This window comes from Meles meles, chromosome 18, assembly GCF_922984935.1.
Source record: "Meles meles chromosome 18, mMelMel3.1 paternal haplotype, whole genome shotgun sequence".
NCBI lineage: Eukaryota > Metazoa > Chordata > Mammalia > Carnivora > Mustelidae > Meles > Meles meles.
In genome coordinates, this window is record NC_060083.1 from 15,302,471 (window position 1) to 15,315,016 (window position 12,546).

Genomic DNA, 12,546 nt, shown 5'->3' on the forward strand with positions numbered 1-12,546 from the left:
CTGCCCCCTCCTCACCCCGAGCCGCCCACTGACCTGCTTTCTTTCATTGTAGACCACGTAGCGGTTCCTAGAGTTTTGTAAGCAGAATCCTACTCCTTGTTGCCTCTGGCTTCCTCTGTCATGAACACTCTCCATGTTTCCCCCTGATAGGATTTCCCTCCTGTCGTATGGCCGAATCGTTCTCCATGCCACGATGCCCACAGCTCGTTTTCCCCATCCTCTGTGGAGGAACAGTGGAGGTGTTTCCGGTTCGGGGTGAAAACAAATGAACCTGCAGCGCATATCGACTTGCAAGTCATCATCATGACGGTTCCACACTTTCCTTGTGTGCCTACACACCGAGGGGCAGGAGAGTCGGATCTTACAGCAGGTATGTGTTTAGCTTTTAGATTGAAATTTTTGTTGAGATAATTACAGGCTCATATGCAGTTTTAAGAAATAACACACAGGTTCTGTGGGCCTTTACCCATTTTCCTCCAGTGGTAACATTTCATAACATCTCAATCAGGACACTGACATTGATATACCCATGCCTCTTATTCAGTTTCCCCAGGGTTCCTAATGTTACTATGTTACTAATGTGTGCAATATCTTCAGTTATGGACAGCAGGTCACTCACTAGCTCCCCTGTTGTCCTGGGGAAAGACAATCCTGCCTGCTGGACTGTTCCAACCACAGGCACCTCCCTTGTGCCCCTTTCCCATTCATAACCCCATACAGCCTGTCTGCTTCTGCCCCGGCTCCCTCCCGCAGCACGGCGCCCCAGAGAGCTTTCCAGGCTCTGTGTCTGTCTGTCCTCGGTTCCTGTTTATAGCTCAGCTGTATGAAATGCTGTGGGCATGCCTTCCATTTACCCGTCAAAGGACATCGGCTTGGCCCCAGGTTTTGGCTCTGAGGAATCAAGCTTCTGTGAACAAGTCCACAGTTTTCTGTGGACACAGCCTTCGTTTCTCTGGGACGCTGGTTTAAGAGCTGCACGTTTCCCTTTACAAGGCGCTGCTGAACTGTCCTGTAGAGTTGCTCCCCGCGGCGCATTCCCCGTCTCCATCCCCATGTCCGTTTCCGCCAAACTGATGGATGTGCTGTGGTGTCTCACCGTGGTTTTTTCCTTTGCACTGTCCTGCCGACTGCTGATGCCAAGCATGTTTCATGTGCTTTTTTCTCAAAAATGAAATGTCTGATGACGTGTTTTTCTCATTTTCTGATTGGATTGCTCGTTTGGATTTGGCTGTGGGTTTTGAAGTTTCTCGGTATATTGTGGCCATGTCCTCTGTAGGAACGACGGTTTGCAAACACCTCCTCGGGGTCTCAAGCTCGTCTTTCCATCCCTTTTACAAGGTCCTTCCCATTCCGATATGCCCCAGCCCACCCATTTTCCGTGCTTCCTGGTGTCAGCTCTGAGAGCTGCTTTCGTAGTCTCAGGTATCAAATTTTTTTCTTCCTTTTTTTGTTCTAAAAATGTTACGATTTCGCATTTTAATTGAATTCCCTGATGCATTTTGATCTAACTTTTGTACGAGGCGTGAAGTGACAGGCGAGCTTCAGTTTCTACCTGTAAACGTTCTTCCCCCACCAGACTGTCTGTGCCCCTCTGTCAAACATCAGTGACCCACACTGCTGTGGGCTTGTTTCTGGGTTCTCTGTTCTGCTCTGTCGATCTGTGTCTCTCCCCCCGCGGTACCACGGTCATGGTCTTTATCACTGTGGCAGTGGTTTCAAACAGTGATCTCACCCTCTCGGTTCCTCTCCACCAAGATTGCTTTAATTATGCTGGGGGCAGGGTGTCTGTGACTCTCCGAATAAATTTTAGAATAAGCTTGTCTACACCCATAAAAAAACTTGCTGGTGTTTTGACAGAAATTCCATTAAACCCGTACATCAATCTGGGGCTCATTTCACCAGGTTGGATCTTCTAACCCATGAACACAGCTCATCTCTCCATTAGTTTGGGCCTTTCGCTGTGTTCCATCGGCATTTTGGAATGTACAGCCTGCCGATCCTGGGCACACCTGAGGATTTCATCCTCTTCGAGGTGGTTGTACATGGCCTTGTGGATTTAATTGCAGTTCTGGCATATTTGTCATTAGCATACAGGACCAAAGTGGATTTTTGTGAGTCGGTCCAATATCCTAGAATGCGCCAAGCTCATGTACTCCATGTCGGAGTGTTTTTGTTGATTTCTTGAGATGTTACACATCGATAATCTTGTCGTCTATAAATAGAGACAGTTTATTTCCTCCTTTCCAACCTGCAGGCCTTTTATACATGTACATATTTCCTGCCTAGTGCAGTAGCTGGAAAGTACAGGACTATGTCAGATGAGCTTGTTCCTACTCGTAGGCAGGAAGCATTCCATTTTTAACCATTAAATAGAACGTGAAGTGTTGCTTGTTTTTGTAGCTGTGTTTTATCAACGAGGGGATTTCATCCTATTGCAAACTTCCTGGATTTTCAAAAAATCTCGAATGACTGTTGGATTTTGTCAAGAGCTTTGTCTGCATTAATTGCTAGGGTTTTTCTCCGTTTATTGAGGCAGTGGATCACATCGATGGTTCTGAATATTCAACCAGCCTTGCACATCTGGAATAAATCCCCTTGGTCATGACATGGAACACCTGTTAGATTCTATTGAATTCTCCTTGACAATGTTTCGTTGAGAGATTTTGCATCTTAATTCATGAGCGATCTTAGCCTCTGTGTTTTTCTTTCTTTGTATACTGTCTGGCTTTTCTTCCAGGGAAATCCTGGCCTCATGAGATGAGCTGGCAAGTGCTTCCTTTTCTGTTTTCCAAAAAAGATCATGGAAAATTGGAGTTAATCTTGTCCCCAGCTTTACTGATGTATAATTGATGAAAAATGTGTATACTGGCTGGCAACAGCGTGGCGTTCTGCTATATGTACACGCTGTGAAATGCTTACCAGGTCAGGCCGTTAACACGTCCATCCCTGACGAAGTTGTTTCTGTGTGTGCCAGAAAATTCTAGAATTCTCTCCCAGCGCATTCCGAGGGTGCACTGTATCGGTGTTAGCCACAGTCACCGTGCTGCATGTCTGACACACAGAACTCCGTCCTGCATAACTGAAGCTTTGTCCCTTTTACCCAACACCTGCCCACTTACCCCGAGTCCCTGGCGGCCAACCTTCCACTCTCTGCTTCTGGAGTTGACTTTTAGGTTCCACACGTAAGTGAGATTATGCCTGGCTGATGTCATTGGGCATAGTGTCCTTCAGGGTCTCTCCTGTTGTCCCAAATGGCAGGATGTCCATCTTTTTTAAGGCTAAGATTCCGTTGTGTGGACAGCCTGTATTTTCTTTACCCGTTCATGAGTTGGTGGGCACCGGCGGGTGATCCCACATCTTGGCTGTTGAGAGTGACGTTGCCGAAAACATGGGGGTGCAGGTGCCCTCGAGATACCACTCCTTTGGGCAAATACCCGGAAGTGGGGTTGCTGGGTGGCAGGGCAGCTGTATTTTTAACTTTCTGAGGAATCTCCGTGCTGTTCTCCTGAGCGGCTGCGCCAGCCTGCACTCCCACCGGCAGTGCACGAGGGTCCCCATTCTCTGCTCTCTTGCCGGACCCTGCTCTCCTGCGCTGCTGACTCTCGCCATTCTGACGGGGGTGAGGGGATACCTCATTGTGGGTTTGACCTTTATCTCTCTGAAGCTGAGTGATGCTAGCATCTTTTCATGGGTCTGTTGGCCATCTGCATGTCTTTTTCTGAAAAAGGTTATTATTATTATTTTTTTGATATTTGGTAGAATTCTCCCACATGACCATCCAGGCCTGGGATTTTCTGTCAAGTGTACTTTTAATTATGAATTCAGTTTCTTTCATGGTTATGGGGATGTTTAGACTGTGTCCTTACGTTGGTTAAGTTTTGGTTAAGTTTTCTAGAAATTGGTTCATTTCTTTTTTGTTGTATTAGAAATTGTTTGTCCTCTTCTCCCCTAATCCTTTTAATGGCTATAAGCTCCATAGAGATAATCCCTATTTAATTCCTGTTACTGGAGAAGCGTGGCTCCTTCTTTTTTAATTTTCGTCAGTTTTGCCAGAGGTTTGTAAGTTTTATTGACTTTCATGCAAAGAACCAGATTTTTGTTTCATCGATTGTTTTCTACTGTTTTCTTATGTTCACTTTCATTGATTCCTACTCGGATTTTTATAATTTCCTTCCTGCTCCCCGCTCTGGGTTTCTTTTGCTCTTCTTCCCCAGCTTCTTGCAGGACGGACTTAGCTAACTGGTTGGGGATGCTCCTCATGTCTGGTGTATTTCATGCTGTAACATTTCCTCTCGGCACTGCTTTGAAATCGTGGTTTTGCTGGTTTTCGGCCTGAGAAGTGACTTCTGATCCTGAGCTGGATGTGCCGTCCTTCATAGTGGGGGATGTGGGGCCTGGTTTCATTTCTCTATTTAGCAGGGAACCACTGTTGACTGTGTGGGTTGTGGTTCTGATGACAACTTCACTGAAGGGCTTTGTGGTGTCCCTTTGCTCGTCTTGGGTCTGCCCTAGGGCAGTGTCTCCAATGGGGGAGAGGCCTCTCTTCTCCCCACTTCACCCCCTCCTCTGTCCTCCCTTATTGCTTGTAGAAACTGAATTCCCTCTCAGACTGTGTGCCTGGCCACATGGTTGCCCCGTAGAAAGTGCATGTCGCTGGCATCCCAGCGCCCTCCTGCCCTGTCTTCCCCGCTTTCCCACTGCAGGCTCTGCTGCATGTGCCCAGGGCTGGGCCAGCTTCGAGCCCCACTGAGGGCCACACCTGCCAGAGACATTGAGACAGGTGTGGAGACCCAGTGTTCTGACTGGTCCCATGGTACAGAGCTGGCCGAGGACGGTGCATGGGGAGCTAGCCTGGGAGCAGAAAACAGTCAGACCAACTTCATGTGCGTGTCTTGTTGGTCACAGGAAGGCTTCCTTCTTTATCCTGATGGTTCGAGAAGTGAGTGATGGGACCCCATTTGTGCGTTGTCGGGATGGGTCTGGTTGCTGCATGAGGAAGGCCTGGAGCTGATAAGAGTGTAGCCGGCAGGGGGTGGGGAGAGCAGAGTGGCAGCCATCGTCGGGGGAGCAGCTGATGAAGACCACCCCCCACGCCCGTGGCAGGAGAGGGACCCAGCGCATGGCACAGCATGTTTGCCAGGACAGAAAGGAAGGCGAGGTTTGGGAAGCAAGATCCTGAGTGTGGTTTTGGGTTTGCTGAGTTGGTGGCACTTTGTGACATCAAGCAGACAGGGAGATACACACGGGCAGGGCCCAGAAAGAATGGAGATGCTCCTGAGGGATTTATGACCCTAACGGGCAGGGCCCAGTGTCCCACGTGAACCCCACTGCCTGGGGAGAGAGTGTGGAGTCAGAGGACACAGCCCCAGAGCACGGCTGCTGCAGGGGAGGGATGAGCACAAAAGAGAGACACAGACGCGTCAGAGGAAAAGTCAGGAGAAATGTGAACTGTGGTCCTGTTGGGGGGGGGGGTGTCCTGCCCGTGCACGTTTCAGAAGACAAAGGTGAAGATCCCCAAATTCCATAGTAAGGAAAAAGACATCGTAATGGGAAACCAACCAGACATGGGCACAGCACACACAGCCAGTGTGAGCCACACTCCTGGAAAGCCGGCGAGGAGGGATCTCTAGCCATCCATGTAGCAAAATTAAATACCAGATTTAGAAACACAGCAGAGAAAAAGGGACACTTGCATCCTGTTGACAACGTGCGTTTGGAGGGCAGTTTGGCAGAACGCGTCGAAATTCACTAGCCGCGGAGCCCACGGTGAAAGAAAGCTCACACATCCATGTCAGGATGCCCTGAACCAGAGGACATTTAGGCAGTGTTTCGGCAGAAATGTTTAGAAAGGCCGTGGGAGTAACGTCATCCCGTAGACGTGCTGGACAGAGGACGCACCTGTTTGTGTGGGCGCTGGTGGCCCCGGTGTGACATGGGGCCGGCGTTCTCTCTAGAAACCCCTGCGTGGTCTGAATCACGAGAACACGCTCTTTGTCTGCAAAGCAGGAGCCGTGTGGTTGGGAAGGCAGCCTCAGAGCCAGGACCAGCTCATGCTCCCCTCTGCCATGGAAACCCACAGCTTCGAATGGCATCATTGAGAATCAGTGAGAATGCCATGATTCAGGGCCATGAGACTGGCCAGGAACACAAGGCAAGGACGTGTCTGCACAGGGACACGCACCCAGGTCACAGACTCTGAAGCCACCTTCCACCGTCTTTGGAATGAGGCCACGTGACTCGCTTGTGGAAATGCACCTGAAGTCTCACGAGTGATGCAGGAGACACTCGAGTCCCTCACACCAGTGACTCCACGTGTGATGATGTGAGGAGAGCATTATGAGCCACTGAAAGGTTGACCTTCAGGAATGTTCATGGCAGCATGGGTTGTAACCATGAAGAAAGAGCCCAAAGTGGGCAGGAGGGGGGGCTCATGCCACGAGGGACACGTGGAACAAAGGAAAATGGAAGGAGAGATTCCTTTTTTTTTTTTTTTTTCCCCGTTAAGCAGCCTCCATCCCCAGCACAGAGCCCGAGGCGGGACTCCATCTCATGACCCTGAGACAATGAGCTGAGCTGAGCTAAGAGTCGGACGCTCAACCGGCTGAGCCACCCACATGCCCCAAAAGATTCAACGTTAAAGATTCAAATTCCGGGAACATACCCTTTGAACGAAAGACCTAAAAATGTTAAATGCCATTGGTGTTTTTCTCTGATGTGGTAACGTCACTGGTGAGTTCTAATATAATTCCATGTTTTCCAAATTTTCTAAAATAAATATGTGTTATCTTTATAGACATCCACCCCCAGAGCACAATAAATTTCCTCTGAAGACACACACGGTGTAACATCGACAGGTTTATGGCCAAAATCGTGAGAGAACCCCAAGGCTGTGCTAGGTTGTCACCAGCAGACAGGACCAGCGAACATTTTAGCAAAGGGAAAAAGCCTCCCGTGGTCCAGAGGGTTAATTCACAAAACCCAGAAGCTCACAGCCCCACTGCTGGCCTGCTGCAGAGGCAGTGCCCCACCCCCTACCCGGGACAACCTGCACCTGCTGGGATCCAGGTGGGACCGGCAGAACAGCCGTGGTGCAGGGAACGAGCCGGGTCAGCACCACAGGAAAGCCCGAGAAGACCCGCCCGAGTCATCAGTCATCTATAGGAAGCACTCACACTTGTCTCCCTTCATTCTCGCCCTCCGACAGACCAGGAGCAGGTGCAGGGAGAGGGGACCTCTCGTTGCATGCAGGATCCCTGTGGAAGCGTCAGGGGCCAGCAGCCCGTCTGCCCATGGTGCTGGAGCCCCTTGGAGGCCCCATGTCTGCCATCCCAGGTCCAGGCATGGAGACAGGGCAGGTCTGTCCCTATGGCCGCAGAATATCAGACCAGATGGCCTCTCTGTGCTCGGACACACGTGACATTGGCTGAGCCCCGCGCCGGTAGTCAGACGGTCATGGCACTGATGGTGCCCTGCGTGTCCTTCTGTCCGGCCACATCGTGATGTTCCTGAACCATCCCGACCAACCCACAAACCATGGTGGAGATGTCCCCTCTGGGGCTACAAATGCCACTGACAGCGCGTGACCCAGACCGGTCCTCGAGAAGCCCAGCCGGACCCCTGCCTTCGCTCCACCGTGGGGGTCCCTGAAATCACTGTGGCCTCGCTCACCAAAGCAGAACACTGAAAACCACAGACGTGCTACACAGTGGGGGAAGGGTCGCGAAAGCACCAGGATGTCTGCGCGAGGGAGCCCAAGATGGGGAAAGTTCTGCCCATGCCAGGACGGAGCGGTCCCTGAGCCCGACCCACCGGGCGAGGAACAGGAGCTGCCCGTTCCCTCCCAAGACGCTGCTCGGCAGGAACCGCGGCACCGTCTGGATGGGATGGGTGCCTGCTTCCACGGCCACGACCCCTCTGGCTCAGGCAGCATGTGGGGGGCAGTGTGTCCCCCTCAGAGCACCGGGAGGGTAGAGTGGGTCACCCGCCACATGGGGCACCTCCAGGTTTGCAGATGGAGCGGCCAGGTCTGGTACAGCCGAGCTCCTTGGACTGGCGATGGCAGTGGGCACTCCCAGGGCTGTGGACTTCTGGCAGGTGTGCAGAAGCCCTGGGAGGGCCCGTGTAGCAGGTGCACACGGCCTTCCACCCACAGCTCTGCTCCCACGTGGGGAGCATGGGAACGCGGGCCTCAGCCGGATGCTGTGAGCCCCCAAGGACAACCCAGATACCCCGAAATGCTAGAGCCACAGAGAACCACTCCAAAGGCTGCTGCTTGGGCTGGAAAGTGCAGGAAAGGCTCCGTCTCTGCCCTAATGGGCGCATCTCAAGAGGCACCAGGTAGGGCAGGCTCCCTGGCATCCCGAGAAGCCCACTTCCACAGCTCCGAGCCAGCAGCAGGGTCAGAACCAGGGGGCCTATCTGGGTCCAAATCCCAGGTCCCCCACGTAGGGGATAGGTGACCTTGGACAGCATATGTGACCTTCTCCGCCTCTGTTTCCTCAGCTACAATCACAGCATGTCCCAGCACCTGCCAGACATGGCTGTTAGGAGGGCAGAGTGACTTCCTACATGGCGAGGGGTGTGGCTTCCACCGGATGAACAAGGACATATGTGCCACTATCACCAGGACGCTCCCGTCCTAGCCCCATACTGTTAACGTGGCCTCCGGTCACAGTCCCCAGCACATGGGAACAGCCCTGACCTCGGCCTACTGCCATACCCCGGGGCCCACATGTGGACCACTGGACCGCACACCAGACCTCAGCACTCTGAGGGTCCCGTTGCTTACCAGCCCCACCTGGCCTTGACCACCGTGTCCCACCTAGAGCTCTCTCACAAGGCCTGGACAGAGGCCTCTGCACCCTGCCCGCCCTCTGCAGAATTACCTCCGAGCCCCGGCTGAGACAAAGGCACACGTGTGACCATGGCCCTTACGCCGGGTTCAGCGCCCAGCCCTGTCCATCGGCACAACTGATAAGCCGTCCACTCTCCCCAAGCCCGAGCCAGCACGTCCCTCTAACAAACACTCAGTTTGACACCTGCCATCGGAGAAAGCATGATCCTTCCAGCCTCGTGGCCCAGGGGACAGCACTCCGGCCAGCCTGGGGTGCCCACGCAAGCACAGACCACACGGCCATCCCAAACCTGCGTCCGGCCCGGGCTCCTGCCCCGTGCAGGGCACCGCACATGTGCACGCATCACAAGTGCCCTTACCTTCTGGGAACAAAACCCTGAGCATGCATCCACCATCATGTTGGCCTGCTCCGGGGAGTCTGGGAAGGTGTGGGTACCGTTCTCCGGCAGTTGGAAGCACCCACGGTACCTGACAGTCCTCCCTGTGGGGACGGAATGGGTCTCTGGTGAGACACGGTGCCCCTGGCTGTTGGTGGCTGTTGGGGGGAAACGGTGGGTTCAAGGTCTGGAAAGTGGCAAATAGAGTCAGTGGGGGTTTCAAGCCAGATAGCAGACCACTCTGGACAGCGTGTGGTGGGCCAGGCGCCTGAGACCCTGGGCACCCGAACCTCTCCACCACAGTCACCGACAAGGGGCCACGTGGCTGCAGCTGCTGACCTCAGGCCACTTCTGCCAGCTCCATGGGATGGTTTTTGCCCCCTCTCTGTCCCTCCTTCCTTCTTCCACCAGCTCCGCAGGATGATGTCTGCCCCCCTCCATTCCTCCTTCCTTCCGCTAGCTCCCTGAGGATGGTATCTGTCACCCCCTTCCTTCTCCCACCAGCTCCTGGGGAATAGTGTCTGTCCCCCCTCTGTCCCTCCTTCCTTCTCCCACCAGCTCCTGGGGGATGGTGTCCGTCCTCGCCCCATCCCTCCTTCCTTCAACAGATCTGCATTTGGCCACCCAAGCTGCTGATATTCTGGAAAATTTTATGTCCCTGCCATGCAGGTACGAGGAGAAAAGTAGATCCAGAAATGTGAAATGCCACTGCGGCCCCTCGCTGTGCTCCAGGGTCCAGACCCGTACTCCCACCAGCCCCAGGAAGGCTCCCCAAGCCCACAAGCTGTCCTCTAGCCCAGGTGGAGTGGTACAGCCCCGAGTAGGGTCCTGGCTGCTGAGCCTTCTGGAATGTTCCAGCTCTGACAGGTTGTACTCTGGCCACACTCGTCAGGGCTGCTTAGGCGGGAGCCTTGCTGTCACGTGCCCGCTTTGCCCGCCCACCTCAATAGCATGGAGACCCTGTCACCAGCCAGTGCCCTGGGTGGCATCTCCATGCAAAACCGTAGAGCAGGACCAGGCCTGGAGTCTGGGAGCCTGTCAGGTGGGCCAGCACTCTGCAGTCCCGGTGCCAGTGGGCTGAGGGCAGCCCTGGGAGGCCGCGCTGAGCACCTCCCGCCTTCCTGCTAGGGGCCCCAGTCTCCATGAGCAGGTGCGTGGCCCCTCACCCTCTCCCGGGCTTCAGGGACTGTGTAAAGCTATGTAGATATGTACCAATGTACGTCCTCATACACGCATATACGGAGTTGGGTTTCGTTGTTCCTGTTTTTATTTTTGTTTTTCATTACATTGAATAACTCTGTAAAAGTTATCTTTAGAGAAACCTGGGTGGCTCAGTTGGTTAAGCAGCTGCCTTGGACTCAGGTCATGATCCCAGGGTCCTGGGATCAAGCCCCACACTGGGCTCCCGGCTAAGCAGAGATCCCACTTCTCCCTCTCCCTCTGCCTGCGGCTCTGCATACTTGTGCTCTCTCTCTCTCTCTCTGTGTCAAATAAATAAATAAAAATAAGTTTTTAAAGTTATCTTTGTAAGTTCTTACAAACTGGTACATTTGGTTCTACAGAATAGCTTTCTAGGAAAGGAATAGGTTTTTTTTCTTAGTAGGTATTGTCATATTCTCATTTTACAGATTAATAATACTGAGGCTTTTTAGAACAGAAGGCTGAACTCGGTTAATTCACATTACATTTCAGCCAGCAATCTAAGCCTACCCTTTCACCTCCTGTCCATATCAACATGAAATCTGGAGCATTTAACCTTTCTCTTGGGTTAAATCAGTATATTGACTTCTATTTCCCTAGTAATTAGTCAGTTTCCTTTCTCCCAAGGGTGTTAGTCATTTGGATTTGCACTTGGTACACTGTATATTCATATCTTTGCCCATTTTTAGACTGTTTTTTGTGTCTTTCCAGATTAATTTGTAAGAAATTTTTGTGTCTTACTGAAATGAACTCATGGCCCGTTATTTGCATTTTCATTTTTTCCAGATATATCACATCTATCTTGCTTGGTATATCTTTTTTTTTTTGGATACAGATGGTTTAAATTTCATTTAATAAATGCTGAGTTTCTAGGTAGTCTAGGTGTCTAGCATTGCACATGAGCTATCTAGATTTTCCTGCACTATTGCCAGAAAACAATCAGTGTTTTAATTCAACTGGTGTTAATGTTTGTAAATAGTGTAAGACTGACAGGATCCCTTTTTAATTCCTCGTAGATCAATGCATTGCTGTTTCAGGACTGAATATGAAATTTGCTAGTCTTTTCTCATTGAATGCCTCTACCACGGTTGTTGTGTTAACTTTACTATTTTGACAAGGTATTCAGAGTCTGATGCTTATGGGACTGAGCTACCCAAGCGCCCCTCAATTCCTTTATTCATAACAACTGTTTCTCTTTCTCTATTAACTTGTTTTGTCAAAAGTGAGAAAGACCAAGAAATATGTAGAAAATCTGTGATTTGTCTTCCTCATCCCTTCCATGCATTTCTGCCTTTTAATGTCTATTTCTCCTCTTTGCTTCCTGAGAACCTTCTTTCTACTTCTTCCCACCCTCCATTGGTATCACTCCAGCCTCCTGTCGAGCTCACCTTTCTTTATTCCTCTCAAATTAGTCATGTCCTAATGCCTTTCTACATGTTTTCCTATCATGAGATAGGTTGATATATAACTTTGTACTCCGTTATAGTTTTTACAGTGATCCCCCAAAGTAGGTATTATTATTCTTATCAATGTTACTGAAGAGGTTATACGACCTGTCCAAGAACCAAAAAATGCCAAGAAGTGGCAAAGCTTATATTCAAACACAGACATTCTGATCAAAAATGTCATGTGTTTTTTGCTGTCCTTTATTTGTAAATGACTGTTTTGTTTGATTGACTCATCTGAGTTAGGGTGACAGTGATTAAGAGTCAGTAGATAATTTTCCAAAGTTTATCATGTCAATTTTCTACATCAATTGAGAGGACCATGTGGTTCTTCTCTCCTTGATTTGTTCTATCTCATTTGTTGATTTGCACATGTTGAACCACCCTTGCAACCCATGGATAAATCCCACCTGGTCACAGTGGATAATCTTTTTAATGTACTGTCGGATCCTATTAGCGAAGGTCTTGTTCAGAGTCTTGGCATCCATGTTCATCAGGGATATTGGTCTGAAATTCTCCTTTTTGGTTGGGTCTTTGCCTGGTTTGGGGATCAGTGTAATACTGGCTTCATAAGAAAGTCCAGAAGTTTTCCTTCTGCTTCAATTTTCTGAAACAGCTTCAAGAGAATGGGTATTATTTCTTCTTTGAAAGTTTGTTAGGATTCCCCAGG

The 12,546-nt window shown here is 50.8% G+C and overlaps 1 protein-coding gene across 1 annotated transcript in view; it reads left to right on the plus strand.

Annotated features, from left to right (window-relative positions):
- The first annotated feature begins 323 nt into the window (after positions 1-323).
- Positions 324-12,546, plus strand: part of LOC123929097 (cilia- and flagella-associated protein 251-like) — a 259,785-nt gene continuing 247,562 nt past the window's right edge. Inside the window, exon 1 of the mRNA XM_045984342.1 lies at positions 324-370. The gene's annotated coding sequence lies outside the window, so the exon portion shown is untranslated. The remainder of the gene's footprint in view (positions 371-12,546) is intronic.